The 15269-nt window shown below is 37.3% G+C and overlaps 1 protein-coding gene across 2 annotated transcripts in view; it reads left to right on the top strand.

Annotated features, from left to right (window-relative positions):
- Positions 1-15269, top strand: part of TLK1 (tousled like kinase 1) — a 152452-nt gene that overhangs the window by 24909 nt on the left and 112274 nt on the right. The gene's annotated exons all lie outside the window — the stretch shown is intronic.

The raw sequence follows: 15269 nt of genomic DNA, 5'->3' as shown, positions 1-15269 counted from the left end.
CAACATCTGGGCTCTCTTAAAGGCATGTACCATAGTCTTCTTGACCATCAGATACGACTGTGGTTTTGGCCCTGTTCATTTTGTCTCTTTCCCTGATTTTCCCATTAAGCTTTTGACTGGTTTGTTTCTATTGCTGTCACACACCTCAGCCTCCACCAAGTGCTGGCTGATTGCTTTGTTGTTTTCATCAACATCCTGGGAATTGCTTGCTCCACAGTCTGATTGCTGCATTGGGAGGTTTCTGCAGAAGCTAAGAGTTGCCAGTTTTTGAGATTTGTGTTTGCTTTGAGAGGTACCTGCCTTTCTGTTTGCCCCATTCTTAGTAGTTGAACTTCTAGAGAGTCTGTAGCTTTGCTTGTTGCTACTTCTGTCACTGAACTACAATTCTTGGAAGGCAGCTATGCTAACCACTGTACCACCAACGCTCCGACTGAACTACAATTCTTTTAGTTATTCACCTCCAACATCTCCATAGTTTTAGAAAATGCCCTCTGGAATGAACTTTTCCACAGTTGGTCAGATCAAGTCTCTTCCCTTAGGTAGAGAGTAGAGCTCTCAGTTCTTAGGGCCTGTTTTTTTTTCTCTGGAAGAGCCTCTGCTTTGCTTCAGTGGAGTTAGGGAGAGAGAAAGGAGAGTAACTGCTTTTTTTTTTTTTCTTTTTTTTTTTTCTTGTTTTAAGAGAGAGGGGGAGGGAGAGGAACTTACGTAGACTCCATGCCAGGCATGTAGCCTATATCTATCTCACAGGCCTGTGGTCATGACCTGAGCCAAAATCAGGAGTCAGGAAATCAAGAGTGGGATACTTAACTGACTGAACCATCCAGAAGTCACAAAAGGACATAACTTCTGTTGAAGTGATACCCAGCTGTAGGAGTAGGCCCTTGGGTAAGGACGGTAGTCCCTTTTCTCAGCTTGCTTCTCCTGTGAACAAGTTTTACTTATAAGTGAGCAATTGTGACCCAATATTTTTGGCCTTCTATACCTAGAACAGAGCTTCAGCCTTATAAGTGGGAGTTGGTTGGGAGGAGGGACTCCATAGTTTTCTCATCCATTCTTGCCTAGTGTAGAGTTTCTGCAGCATGGAGCTGGGTGGGGGTTGGTGGTGAGAGATGCCAGCATCCTTCTCTGGGGTGAAATTATCCTCTTGGACTGGGATAGGAGAGCTAGCTCCTGGAGCTCCCATCTGGTGTAGAACTTCTGTCACATGGAGTTGGGGGGTGTGAATGGGAGTGATTTGTGGCTCGGATGTCACAGATGCTTGCTTTTCTCACCTCAGTTTACTATATTTTCTTGAATAAATGTTTCTCCATTTGTTGTATGCCTTTAGGATGATCTCCAAAAACATTAAATGGTTGGCGGTTCTTTAAAAGAAAAAAAGTTGGCACCTGGGTGGCTCAGTCGGTTAAGGGTCTGCCATCAGCTTAGGTCATGATTCTGGGGTCCTGGGATTGAGCCCCACTTCGGGCGACCTGCTTAGTGGGGAGACTGCTTCTCCCTTTACCCCTCCCCTACTCCCCAGCTGGTGTGTGCGGGCACTTCTCTCTCAAATTAAAAAAAAAAAGTTAAGGAAAAACTTTTCACCAGTTAAATGGTTGTTTCAGATGGCCCATTGAGCTCCTAGTGCCACTATTCCTGAAGTCATCCTATTCTATTAGATTGTTTTTCAGAAACTTTGTTATTGTTATGTTTTTTGTACTTAGATCTATAATCCTCCTGAAGTTGATTTTTTTTCCTGAGTGGTGTGAGGTAGTACTGTCATTTCCATATGGCTGTCCTGATATTATCTTAGCACCATTTATTGAAAAGAACTGTTCTTTGCCACTGTTTGGCAGTGCTTCCTTTTTTTGTGAATCAAGTGTCTGTACCCAGAAATAGGTCTGTTTTTGGGCACCTGCATGGCTCAGTTGTTTGAGCATTTGCTTTTGGCTCGGGTCATGATCCTGGAGTGCCAGGATCAATCCTCTGGATCAGGCTGCCTGCAGGGCGGGGAGACTGCTTCTTCCTCTGCCCCTCACCCTGCTCGTGCTCCCCCCCCCCCCATAAAGAAAGGAAAAAAAGGAAGAAAGTGAGGGAGAGAGGGAAAGAAAGAAAGAAAGGTCTGTTTCTAGGCTGTACATTTTCTTTCTTTTTTTTTTTTCTCAAGATTTTATTTATTTATTTGACAGAGATAATATGTAGGCAGAGAGGCAGAAGGTGTGGGGGGGAGCGGCTCCCCTCTGAGCAAGAGAGCCTGATGCGGGGCTTGATCCCAGGACCCTGGGATCATGACCTGAGCCGAAGGCAGAGGCTTTAACCCACTGAACAACCCAGGCACCCCTTTCCTGACTTTTGGTAGGTGAAATTCTTTTTTTTTAAAGATTTATTCACTTATTTGACAGAGAGAGATCACAAGCAGGCAGAGAGGCAGGCAGAGAGAGAGAGAGAAGGAAACAGGCTCCCGGCTGAGCAGAGAGCCCGATGTGGGGCTCGATCCCAGGGCCCTGGGATCATGACCTGAGCCAAAGGCAGCGGCTTAACCCACTGAGCCACCCAGGCACCGCTGGTAGGTGAAATTCTAAAGATGTTCTCCCAAGATTTCTTTCCTGCGAGTATTCAGTTGAATACTTAATCTTACGTAGTTCTTTGAAGGGATTTTGCAGATGTAATTAAAGTCACAAGCAACAAACCTTAAAATGGTGAGATTGCCTTGGATTATTGGGGTGGGTCCAGTTCAGTCACACAAGCCCCTTAAATACAAAAAAGGCAGCAGAGAAGGCAGGAGAGAGAGGTGGGGCAGAAAAAGGTCAGAGGGATTTGGCTCAGAAACATGAAAAGGACTTGGCCTGCTGTTGTTGCCTTTTAAAGGGGACCATGAGCCAGGAGATCTAAGTGGCTAAGACTGTCTCACTTGACAGACAGGAAAGAGATGGGGACCTTTGTCCTATCATTGCTTGGAACTGAATTTTACCAGCATCCTAAATGAACCTGGAAACAGAGTCTCTTCTCGAGTGTCTAGACAGAAACACAGCCTACAGCCTATCTAATACGTTTCATCCTTGTGAGATTCTAAGCAGAGAACCAATTGAGCCATGCAGATCCACAGAAACTGGAGATAATACATGGGTGTTTTTAAGCCTCTACGTTTGTGGCAACTTGTTAGAAGAGTGATAGAAAATTAATACACATTTTATTGATTGCCTTCAAAATTGTCTTGGCTTTTTTCGGGTACCTTTTATGAATGAAATAAAATTAAAACAGATCTTTTGATGGTTTGAAATTGCATTGAATCTGTTGATCATATATTCACAATAATGAGTGTTCTAATCCATATAGATTGTGAATATTCATCATTTCAGTAATATTTTATAGTATTCTTTATAATGATCTTGCATAATTGTTACACTTGGTGTTTTATTTTTATTTTTTGATATTACTGTGAATAGTATCTCTTTAACTTATTTTCTGTTGCTGATATGTAGAAATTCAGTTAATTTTTGCATATTGCCTTGGTAACCAGCAATTTTGGTTATAATTCTGATTATATATCTCAACTAGATTGACTTTCTATAAACATGTGGCTTATGAGTGATAAATTCATTTTACCAATCCTTATACTTCTTGGTTTTCTAACCTTATTGCAGTGATTTTAACTGCCAGTACAGTGTTGAATAGATTGTTGTAGTGGAAATCCTTGTGTTGCTCCTATTTTAGAAGTATGGGAAGAATCAGTATTTTACAGTTTAGCTTATAGGCATTTTGGATCTATCCTTTCTCGATCAAGGAAGTTCCTTTCTATTACTGGTTATGAGTTTGTTTTTGTTTGTTTAAATCATTAACGAATATTGAATTTTATCAAATGCTTTTTAAGCATTCATATAATTTTAACTTTTCAGCATTTTAAAAAATGTGAATTATTTTATTGCTCCTTAATTATTACACCAGTCTTGTATTCCTAGACTAAATCCAATTTAATTGTGAACCATTAGTTTTTTTATATGAATTACTTTGCTGATTTTTCATTTGTATTTTTGCACCTACATATGTGAATGACATAGGTGTGTAACTTTCCTTCTGCATAATGTCCTTGTCAGCGAGGTAACACTGGCTTCATAAAAATGAGTTGGGAAGTGCTTTTTCTTTTACCACTGTCTTAAGAATTTATGTAAGAAGGGTGTTAGAACTTCTTTAAGTATTTGGTAGATGTCGTCAGTGAGGAAGCTTTCTAGGCCTGGAGTTTTCTCTGTGGAGAAATTCTAAATAATGACTTCAATTTCTGTAATGTCACAGTTACTTTTTAGAATTTCAGTTTTCATATCAGTTTTGGTAAATTGTATTTTCTAGTAATTCCTACATTTTATCTAAAATTTCCAATGTGTATGCATAAAATTGTAAATAATTCCCTGTGATTTTTCTGTGTCTATGATCTGTGATGATGTCCTCTTTTCATTCCAGGTGATCACTATCTGTGTCTTCTCTTTTTTTTCTTGATCTCTCTTACCAGTTTATTAGTTTTTTCATGGAACCAGCTTTTAGCATTCATTCTTTGTCCTTTATGTTTGTTTTCTATTTGATTTTTAATCTGATTTTTATTGTTTCCTAATTTGACTTTCTTTTTTTTTTTTTTTTAAAGATTTTATTTATTTATTTGAGAGGAGACAGAAAGAGCATGAGCGAGGAGAAGGTCAGAGAGAGAAGCAGACTCCCCATGGAGCTGGGAGCCCGATGCGGGACTCGATCCCGGGACTCTGGGATCATGACCTGAGCCGGAGGCAGTCGTCCAACCAACTGAGCCACCCAGGCGTCCCCTAATTTGACTTTCTTTGGGTTTAATTTGCTGTTCTTTTTCTAGACTTGTGTGACACAGACTTAGTTCTCAGATTTTTAGCCCTCCTCTCCATTCTTCCCCCATCCCCACTCACAATGCATTTGAGGTTAGAAAGTTCCTAAGCATGGGTTTGACTTCTTTTCTCTAATTTTTTTTTTTGCCTTACCCCCAGAATTGAGGTAAAATTCATATAAAATACAATTAACCATTTTAAAGTTTTCACTCCCGTAGGTTTTGATATGTGTGTGTGCGTGTGCGTGTGTGTGTATGTATTTCAGCTCAAAATATTCTGCAACTTCCATGATTTCTCTTGATCCATGGATTATTCAGAAGTACAGTTGACCCTTGAACTATGTGAGAGTTAGGGGTGCCAACCCCCACACAGTTGAAAATCTGCATGTAACTTTTGACTTCCCCAAAATTTAATTACTAATAGTCTACTGTTGGCTGGAGGCCTTACTAGTAACACAGAGTTGATTAGTACATAGTTTGTATAATTATTATATACTTTAAAAGGCTTTTATTGCTTTCTGATCTAGCTCCACTGTAGTAAGAACTAAATTTGACTTCATTTCTTTAAAATAGACTTGCTTGATGACCCAGCATATGGTCTTTCTTGGTAAATATTCCTTGTATAGGTCTTTCCAAAATTTTGACTGTGGTGGATAGATGTGAGTGTGTGTGTATAAATTGTATCAGGTTTGTTTCTTAAGATTATCATTACTTTTTTTTTTTTTGCTTGTTTGCTCTTAATTAGAGCACGTTTAAAGGTTTAAAATGTCCCAGGGGTGCCTGGTGGCTCAGTCAGTTGGGCCTCTGATGTCAGCTCAGATCATGATCCTCCAGGTTCTGGGATGGAGCCCTGTGTCCAGCTCCCTGCTCAGCAGGGAGCCTGCTTGTCCCTTTCCCTCCCTCCCCACCCACCTCATGGACTCCCTCTCTCTCTCTCTAATAAATCTTAAAAAAAAAAAAAGTCCCAAAGTGATTTGTCTCTGTATAGTTTGTCATTTTTTAGGTATTTATATAATTTTTGTTGTAGCTGCGTATAGATTAAGGACTTTTGTATCTCCCCCCCAAATCTTTTATCATCAAGACATGTTTCTCTTTATCTTTTGTAATGCATTTTGCCTTGCAGTGTACTTTATCTGGTGATTAAGACAGATACTGTTAGCTTTCAGTTGCTAAATGTTTGTATGGTATATCTTTTTCCAGACTTCTCCTTATAACTTTTATTTGTATTTTAGCTATCTCTTATAAATAGTGTATGTTCTTTAAAAATAACGAGTTTGAACATGTGTTTGTTTTAATTGGAACATTGAGTAAATTTATATTTAATATACTTAGTGATATATTTGGGTTTAAGTTGATATTTCTCATTCTTTCACTGTGTTTGTTTGAACTTTCTTTTAATCTCTTTTTATACCTTGTTTTGGACTGTTACTATTTTTTATTTCAAATAATTCCCCGCAGGTGGCTTAATGGTTATATTCTGTTTTAGGTTACATCCTAAATTTTTTTTAGTGGTTATCCCAGAAATTAAAATATGCCTCTTTAAAAATATATATATATGCCTCTTTGACTTATTAAAGCATAGTGTAAGTCAGTTTTTTTTCTGCTTGCTGGTCAAGCAGCAACTTCAGAGACTGTTAACTATACAGTTCCTGCTCCTGAATTATACACTACTATTACTACATAGTAACAGTGGTTTCGTTCTTTTTTTTTCCTTCAAGATTTTTTTTTTTTTAAGATTTTATTTATTTATCAGAGAGAGAGAAAGGGAGAGAGAGCGAGCACAGGCAGACAGAATGGTAGGCAGAGGCAGAGGGAGAAGCAGGCTCCCTGCCAAGCAAGGAGCCCGATTTGGGACTCGATCACACGACGCTGGGATCATGACCTGAGCCGAAGGCAGCTGCTTAACCAACTGAGCCACCCAGGCATCCAAGATTTTCTTTTTTTTGAGAGAGTGTGTGCACAAGTAGGAGAGGGGTAGGGGAGAAGGAGAAGCAGAAGCAGACTCCCTGCTGAGCAGGGAGACCCATGATATGGGGTTCCCAGGACTCTTGGATCGTGGCCTGAGTTGAAGGCAGATGCTTAACCAACTGAGCCACCCAGGTGCTCTTGTATAGTTTGGTTTTACATTATTTTAACCACCATAAGATATTATTAGTATTTTATATAGTAACTCTGTATTTACATTTACAAACATAGTTACTACTTTTTTAATTTAAGTAGAGTTGATTCTGTTTGCGTAAAGAATGCTCTTTAATGTTTTCTCTATTTGGGTCTATCTGGTATGGAATTCTGTTATTGCTTGTCTGCTAAGTCTTTCCTCCATCTTTATTCTTGAGAAGTTTTTGTTGTTTTTGTCTGACATAGGAATCTGAGTAGGCAGTTATTTTCATTCTTTAAGCTCAATGTGTGTTATTCCACTGAGACCTGATTTCCATTATTTTGTTCTGGAGTCAGCTGTCTTATTGTTGCTCCTTTGGTGGTAATCTAGTTTGCTGTCTCTGGTTGCTTTTCAGGTTTAGGGAGGTTATTTTTGTTTTTTCAAGCAGTTTTACTCTGATGTGTATAGGGATGCTTTTCTTTTGTTCTCCTTGGTGTGTGGAGGACTTCTTAGATCTTTGACTTGTGGCTGCACTATGCATTGCCACTACATACATGTGTCTATTTAAATGATCATTTAAGAAATTAGAAATCTAGGGTTCCTGGGTGGCTCAATGGGTCAAGACTCTGCCTTCGGTTCAGGTCATGATCTCAGGGTCCTGGGATTGAGCCCCACATCGGGTTCTCTGCTCAGCAGGAAGCCTGCTTCCTCCTCTCTCTGTCTACTTCTCTGCCTACTTGTGATCTCTCTGTCAAATAAATAAATAAAATCTTAAAAAAAAAAAAGAAGTTAGAAATCTAAGTTCCTCAAGTTCTCAGTAGCCACATGTAGCCACATGCCTGCCGTTTTGGCAGATGGAGAGAATATCATGTCCATCATTGTAGAAAATTTTGTTGGACAGCACTGTTGAAGCCTTTTATAAGTTTTGGGAAATTTTCAGCCCTTATCATTTCAGATAGTTTTCCTATCCTGTCATCATCTCTCTGGGAATCCAGTTGTATATATATTAGATCTTCTTACTATATGCTATATATTTGTCATGCCGTTTTCTGTATTTTCATTTTTTTATTCCTAATTTGCCTTTGAAAGGTAAATTTTTCTGAGATATCTTCTAGTTCATGAATTTCTCTCTCTCTCTCTTTTATTACAAAGGGACGGGGGAGGAAGGAGCAGGAAGAGAGGGAGACAGAGAATCTCAAGCAGGTTCCACACCTAGTGTAGAGCTTAACTTTTGGGGCTCAGTACCACAACCCTGAGATCATGACCTGAGCTGAAATCAAGAATCAAACATTCAGTCAACTGAACCACTCAGGCACCCCTCATTAATTCTCTCAAGCTTTTTAATATGTGTCAAACTCATCTACTGAGTTCTTAACTTAAATCCTCTTACTTTTTTTAGTTCTAGAAAACAATTTTGTTCTTTTTTTATAATTCCAGGTTCTCTATCAAAGTTCTCAGTCTTGTTATTCAGCATAATTATTTAGAAGTGTTTGATAATTTCATTATCTAGATCCCTTTGAGTCTTGTTCCATGTTTTATTTGCTTTTCAGTCATGTGTTACTTTCTTGGGTTTCTCTTTCATTGTTTTGTTTTTTAATTGGATATGGGACATTTTTAATGAAAAGCCATAGAGATCATTTGGGGCCTAAAATAATGGTAGCCTTCCATGATAGGACTTACATTTAATTTTGGCAGAAATATAGGGGCACTGTAAACCTCAGATTTTTCTTGATCCACTTTTAAGGATTGAGATTAGAAGCTGGACCTTAATCCTATTTACTTTTGCTCAGAGATGGGGATCCCAATGCAGAATTTTGGGGAGGCTCTGGATTTCTTCTTTTTTTTCTTTTTTCTTTTCCAGAACAGCCCAATGATACTGCCAAAGTTTTGCTTAGCATCTCAGTTTCTGAGTCACTAGTTCGGAAATCAGCAGATACTTCTAGAGTCTGGGGAAGCCTCATTTACCAGACTCAACTCTCTGGAGTTTCTTTTCCTGATTTTGTCCCCATGATTCTTCACTGACCTATAACTATAAGCAAACTTTAAAAAATAATAGTTTAGTCCAGGGTTTCAGGTTTCCCAACTCAGAATATTGGTCTGATTTATCTAATCAGCATTATTAGAAGTTCTTGTTTGCCTTTTTTTTTTTTTTTTTTTTTTTTTTTTTTACTTATTTGATAGAGATTACAAGTAGGCAGAGAAGCAGGTCCCCCGCTGAGCAGAGAGCCCGATGCGGGGCTCCATCCCAGGACTCGGGGATCCTGAGCTGAAGGCAGAGGATTTAAACCACTGAGCCACCCAGGTGCCCCTGCTTTTGTTTTTAATATTTCAATTTGTTGGAACAGTTTGGGTGAATTTGAATCTTTTTTTTCTCCTCTCAGTAGTTTTTTTTTTTTTTTAAGATTTTATTTATTTGTCAGAGAGAGAGAGAACGAGCGAGCACAAGCAGGGGAGTGGCAGGCAGAGGGAGAAGCAGGCTCCCTGCTGAACAAGGAGCTCAAGTGGGACTTGATCCCAGGAGCCTGGGATCATGACCCAAGCCTAAGGCATTTGCTTAACTCACTGAGCCAGCCACCCAGCTATCCCGCCTCCTTGGTAATAGCAAATGTATAGTTGAGTAAACGTTATCTGGGACATTCTTTTCCCCCTCTTATAACGAAAGGACAATGCATTGATAACATTCTACAGTAACATGTGGCACACAATCCTACCACTCTAATGATTTTTTTTCTGATTCTGGGAGAAACTGTTTTTTGATGATTACAGTCATAATGGAGTTGTGTCTTATTCAGGGATTAGGTTCTAAGAGGTCATAGTTAATCTTTTCACCTTTAAAAAAATAATAATAGCTGTGACATATGACACATACACTTCCTTTCAGGTTGGATGTATTCTCTATTTTCTGTTCTCAGTTCTTTCCACTATAGGTAAGAATGTGACACACACACACACACACACACACACACACAAAGTATGTGACGCACATCTTTGTTACTTAGCTTCTTTTAGATTATTGCCCTTTGAGCAATACTGTTTCAGCTTTAGAAATTGACTTTTGGGTTTGCTAAAATACAGTATAACACTTTGTATGCCTTTGAAAATTGTCATGTCTCAAATGTTGCAGTTATTTCAATTTAAGTTAGTAAAAAAGTATGCATTTCTTTCTGGATGTTGCTGTATTGTAAGAGTTGTACCTGTTTACAGTGTCACCAGCAATGCATGTGAACCAGTTTAATGGATGCATCACTGCTCTAGTGGTAGTATATTTTAAAACTGTTTGGCTTGTGTGGTTGTATGCCAGGTTGTTTTACTTGTATATATTTGATTACCAAGAACATAAGCAGTTTTCCACACGTATATTACCTTTTTTGTTTGTGGTTTGTTTTAAAAATTACTCAGGTTTCTCAATTTACTGAAGAGGATACAACTTTGAATTGCTTAATCATAAAATTATTTAGGTGGATTTTTTTGGGGGGGGGGAAGGAGCAAAATTAATTAACTGAGGTCGCAGTGTTGATACTATGAACCCATTACTACAGGTTATTTCTACCAGAGCTTACTTTTACTACAGTATGTACTGATTACAAGGACTGTGACAGTTCTTATATTAAAACTACTTGCATTTGTTTGTACTGCCTAATTTAGTTCTCTAGATTACAGAGCAGCAGAAGAAAGAAGATGATTTTAGCGGGGGGTGTTAATGATTTCAGCTTATTCCCCACATACTGGCATCTGAGATTTGAAATAGAGATTAGTATATCCTGCTACGGTAGCCTACTTGCCAGGATCAATTTATAGTAATTATTTATGCTTTACTTGCTAAAACGTAGGTATATATGTTAAATGTTGTTTTAAATATCTTGAAATTTAACAAATGTTGTTCTTAAATTTTCTATTAACAAGTTATTGACTAAAGCATAGATGCATATCTATCTAGAACTTGATGTTTAAAGCAGTTTAGTTATCTTTAACAACTAACATTGTTGCAACCCTTACCTCTACCCCACAGTTTGCTTTTAATAAGAAAATGGTAAAAGTGATGCAGACTCTTTATTATCAGAGCTCACAGCGATTTTATTGTATATTTTAACTGTTATTTAGGATATCTTTTCTATACTGTATAAAGTAAAAATGAGTTTAACCCGGTTATTTGTGAAGACAAAGCTGTGTTATTAAGTAGTTGTATAAATCCTCTATTTTTTGAGTGCCCGAAGAGCTTAACTACTAATGAAAGTTTACCCTAGGATTTAGGCTTAACTCTAGATGCTGCAGATATTAAAAATAATGCATGTTCTCACATGCCTGTGTGCATCTTTGTATATGCAGATGTCTTGATGGTAGAAATCAAAAGCCACATGAAAGATGTTTCTTTTGTATTTTGAAAATAATCATTAAATCAAAATTTAAAAAATTATTTACTCTTTATTTACTTCATTTTATTTTTGCTTTGTAACTAATTCCTTGTTTTGGAATTAGGTATAGAACATGTGTTGGCATACTTTTTGCAAAGAGCATGTCAGAAAGTATTTTATGCTTAAACTGCCAAAAGTTCTCTGTTTGAACTACTCTGTCCTTGACTCGTCAAGGGCAGCCATAGGCAATGTGCAAATGACTGGGTGTGGCTTTGTTCCAATAAAGTCTTATTTGTGAATACTGAAGTTTGAATTTCATGCAATTTATTTTATCATGAAATGCCCTTCTTTTTGATCTCCCCTTCCCAGTCATTTAAAAATATAAAAAGTCTTTTAGTTTATGGATAGTACAAAAACAGTGCTCCCTATGACTAGTATAGAGTGACTTTCTCTGAGGAAATTGAGCACTTGAAATTAATCAGTTATTCAAGTAGATAACTCCAGATCTGTTTTATCTTGCAAAACTGAAACTGTAATACCCATTATATAAGAGCTTTCTATTCCCCTCTGCCCTCAACCCCTGAAAACCACCATTTTTAAAAATTTTTTATTGTTTATAAACATACATTTTTATCCCCAGGGGTACAGGTCTGTGAATCGCCAGGTTTACACACTTCACAGCACTCACCAAAGCACATACCTTCCCCAGTGAAAACCACCATTTTATACTATTAATTTAACTACTATAGGAATATAAATGCATATAAATACAGTGATACATGTTTGTCTTTTTGTGACTGACTTATTTCATTTAGCACAGCGTCCTCAAAGTTCTTCTGTATTGCAGCATGTGTCGGAATATCCTGCACTTTAAAGGTTGAATAATATTCCATTTTATGTATATACCACATTTTGTTTATCCATTTATCCATTAATGGTTGCCTGGCTTGCTTGGCTGTTGTGCCTTGGCTGCTGTGAATAATGCTGCTATAAACATGGGTGTGCAGATATCTCTGAGATCCAGCTTTGAGTACTTGTGGGTATACACCCAGAAGTGAGATTGCTTGGATCATATGGTAATTATATTTTTAATTTTTTGAGGAGCTGCCATACTGTTTTGCACTGCAGCTGTACCATTTTATGATTTCATCCACAGTGCACAAGCATTCCAATTTCTCTACATCCTTGCTAACACTTATATTCTGTTTTTTAAATAGTAGCCATCCTAAGGGGAGTGAAACAATATCTTTGGGTTTTATATGCATTTCCTTAATTATTAGTGAAATGAGCATCTTTTTCTGTGCATATTGACCATTTGTGTTATCTCTGGAGAAATGTTTATTAAATTCTTCGCCCATGTTAAAATCATTTTGGCTGACTATTATTTTCAAGAATACAATTTTTTTCCTCTCTTGCAGTGTGTTCTATGAGTACAGATAAGTAAGTTAATGTAATTTATTATTACTTATAAAGGTAATAACTTAAAAGAATGAGGAGTACAGTAAGTGGAAGTTCTAATTTACCAAAAGCCAGTCTAATAGAGAAGCCAAACATTCTGTAATTGTTTTCAAAGTGCAATGAACAGCAGCCTGGGAAGAGGAAGTGCATATAATGTGACTAAAAAAATAAATAGGATTGATTTTTATGTGTCCTATAGACTTACTCATTTACACCTTGTTGTATATTGTAATCAAATAGTATGTTAAGCAGTTTAGAGAGTTATTAGACTCTGTAGTATTTAGACATACATGGTAAGTAATTCATAAAATTGGTTCTGATGTATCCAGCCACAATCATTTCAAGTTTTATTCTTTTACATTGTCTTTCTCCTCATTGATATTGTGAGTTCATAGTGTGAGCACTGTGTTGTCTCTTAGGCCCAATGACTTACAATAGAGCTGATTGGATAAGTGATCCATAATATGGATGAATTTTTAAATATCTAAATGGTCAGTAAAAACAGTTTTTCCTCATCCTCTGTACTTTATTTTTTGTATATTGAGCTGGGCTTTATTTGTACCTGTCCTTCCTTCCTGCTGTTCTGTGCTCTTTGCTAATGGTTATTGAACCATTACCTTAAAATAGGTAACTGTGAGGTTAGTCTTCATTGTTAGGTGAATAGGTAAGTGAGGCCTGCATGAAGAAACTCACTGTTGTCCCTAAAACACATCGAGTTCATTGTCTTCAAATAGGAATTCATGATCTATCTCCCGGAAGCAGTTCCTTTTCTAGTGACTGTTATTACCAGTTACTCATGTGTAAACCAGAAACATTTCCCTTTCCCTTACTTTTCAGATTCAGTCTACTACCAGCGTCTGTTGTTTTTTCATCTCTTAGATACCTTTCTGATCTTATGTGGTACTTGTTCAAGCTAGTGCCTTCTCTTACTGAATCACTACAGTGGCCACCTAACTGGTGTCCATGAATCCACCCTAGAATCTATAATTAGGCAGAAATGCTGCCACTGGAATACTTCCCCAGTAACAGTACTTAATATTCTGTGTGATCTAATTTATTTTTTAAAATCTTTATTTATTAATGAGAGAGAGTATGCCTGGAAGTAGTGGGGAGGGGCAGAGGAAGAGGGAGAGAGAAACTCAAGCCAACTATCTACTGAGCATGGAGCCTAATGCAGGGCTTGATCTCACAACCAAGATCAGACCTGAACCGAAACCAAGAGTCTAATGCTTTAACCAACTGCACCACCCAGGTGCCCTTAATTTTCCATTTTTTCATTTTTCTTTATTGTTGGCAGTTTGGGGTTTATGACCAATAGTAAAAAGGGGAAGAAGTGAAATTGCTTATTTCTTGTCACAATAAAGATATGTGTCCTTTTTTCATATGCCAAGATAGCTTGGCATTGGGAAATAAGTGTTAAGTCAGAAAATTTCTATAACTGAAAGAAAACTTGGTATAAGTCAGACTTTTTGAATGTACAGATTGCTGAAAGACTATGAGGGCCGACCTTATAAGGTATAAACTTAATAAGGCTTTGCATTTATCACTCCCATTTCAGCAGCTTTGATAATACACAAATTAAAAATGTATGAGAATGATGTAACCCACAGTTTCTTTGAGTTCTGTATTCTGTATTGAATTTCCATAAAATGACAGTCATAACATTTGTAAAGATGCTAGAGGATTGATTATACTCTAGACTATTCTGGTCATGGAGTGAATAGTTTGAGCCATACAAACCTATTTTATAGACTTAAAATGTGTGAATATAACTTTGTGCGGTTCAGCCTATTTAAAAAAAAATCACAATTTCTTATCCTTTGTTAAAATTGGTTTACTTATATATTAATCTAAAGTTACAGATTGGTTGGGTGCCTGGGTGGCTCAGGTGGTTAAGCATCTGACTTGGTTTCAGCTCAGGTCATGATCTCGGTTGTGAGATCAAGCCGTGTATTGGGCTCTGTGCTGGACATGGCGCCTGCTTAAGATTCTCTCTCTCTCTCTACCTCTCACTTGATATTAGATCTCCCTGTCCCCCCCATATACATACATACATACATACATACATACATATATACGTATATGGACACACACATATATATATTTATAAATATAAATAAAAAAGTTACAGGTTGGCATTTCTGTCAAGGTTGAAGGTAATAGAAAATGTTACTAAAATTATTTTGTATCTTGGGTGATTTGGTCTTTGGAAATGTATCTTTCTAGAGAAACGTTATGATCTTGATGGGTTTATACACTCATGGGTAGCTGGCATCTAAACTTTTGGCATTCTCTGGAGTTGTACATTAATTTACAGTTGGGAATGTTGGTTAAAGATTGTTTTTATTTTCATTGAGCAGCATAATTTATGTTGAACGTGTCTTTGTGGGCATTTGGGGTGGGTAGGGTTCCTAAGCAGAGTGGTTTATTTTTTTGGAAATCTTTTGGATTTATTAATTTAAAAATTCAGTTTTTTTCCTTCTTTTTTTGAAGGTTTAGGCTAGTGAAATTGAAAGTGAATAAAGGAATGTTCTATTGTTTGTTA

The sequence above is a fragment of the Neovison vison genome, chromosome 3, assembly GCF_020171115.1.
Source record: "Neovison vison isolate M4711 chromosome 3, ASM_NN_V1, whole genome shotgun sequence".
NCBI classification, from domain to species: Eukaryota; Metazoa; Chordata; class Mammalia; order Carnivora; family Mustelidae; genus Neogale; species Neogale vison.
This window is presented reverse-complemented; position numbering and strand designations above follow the sequence as displayed.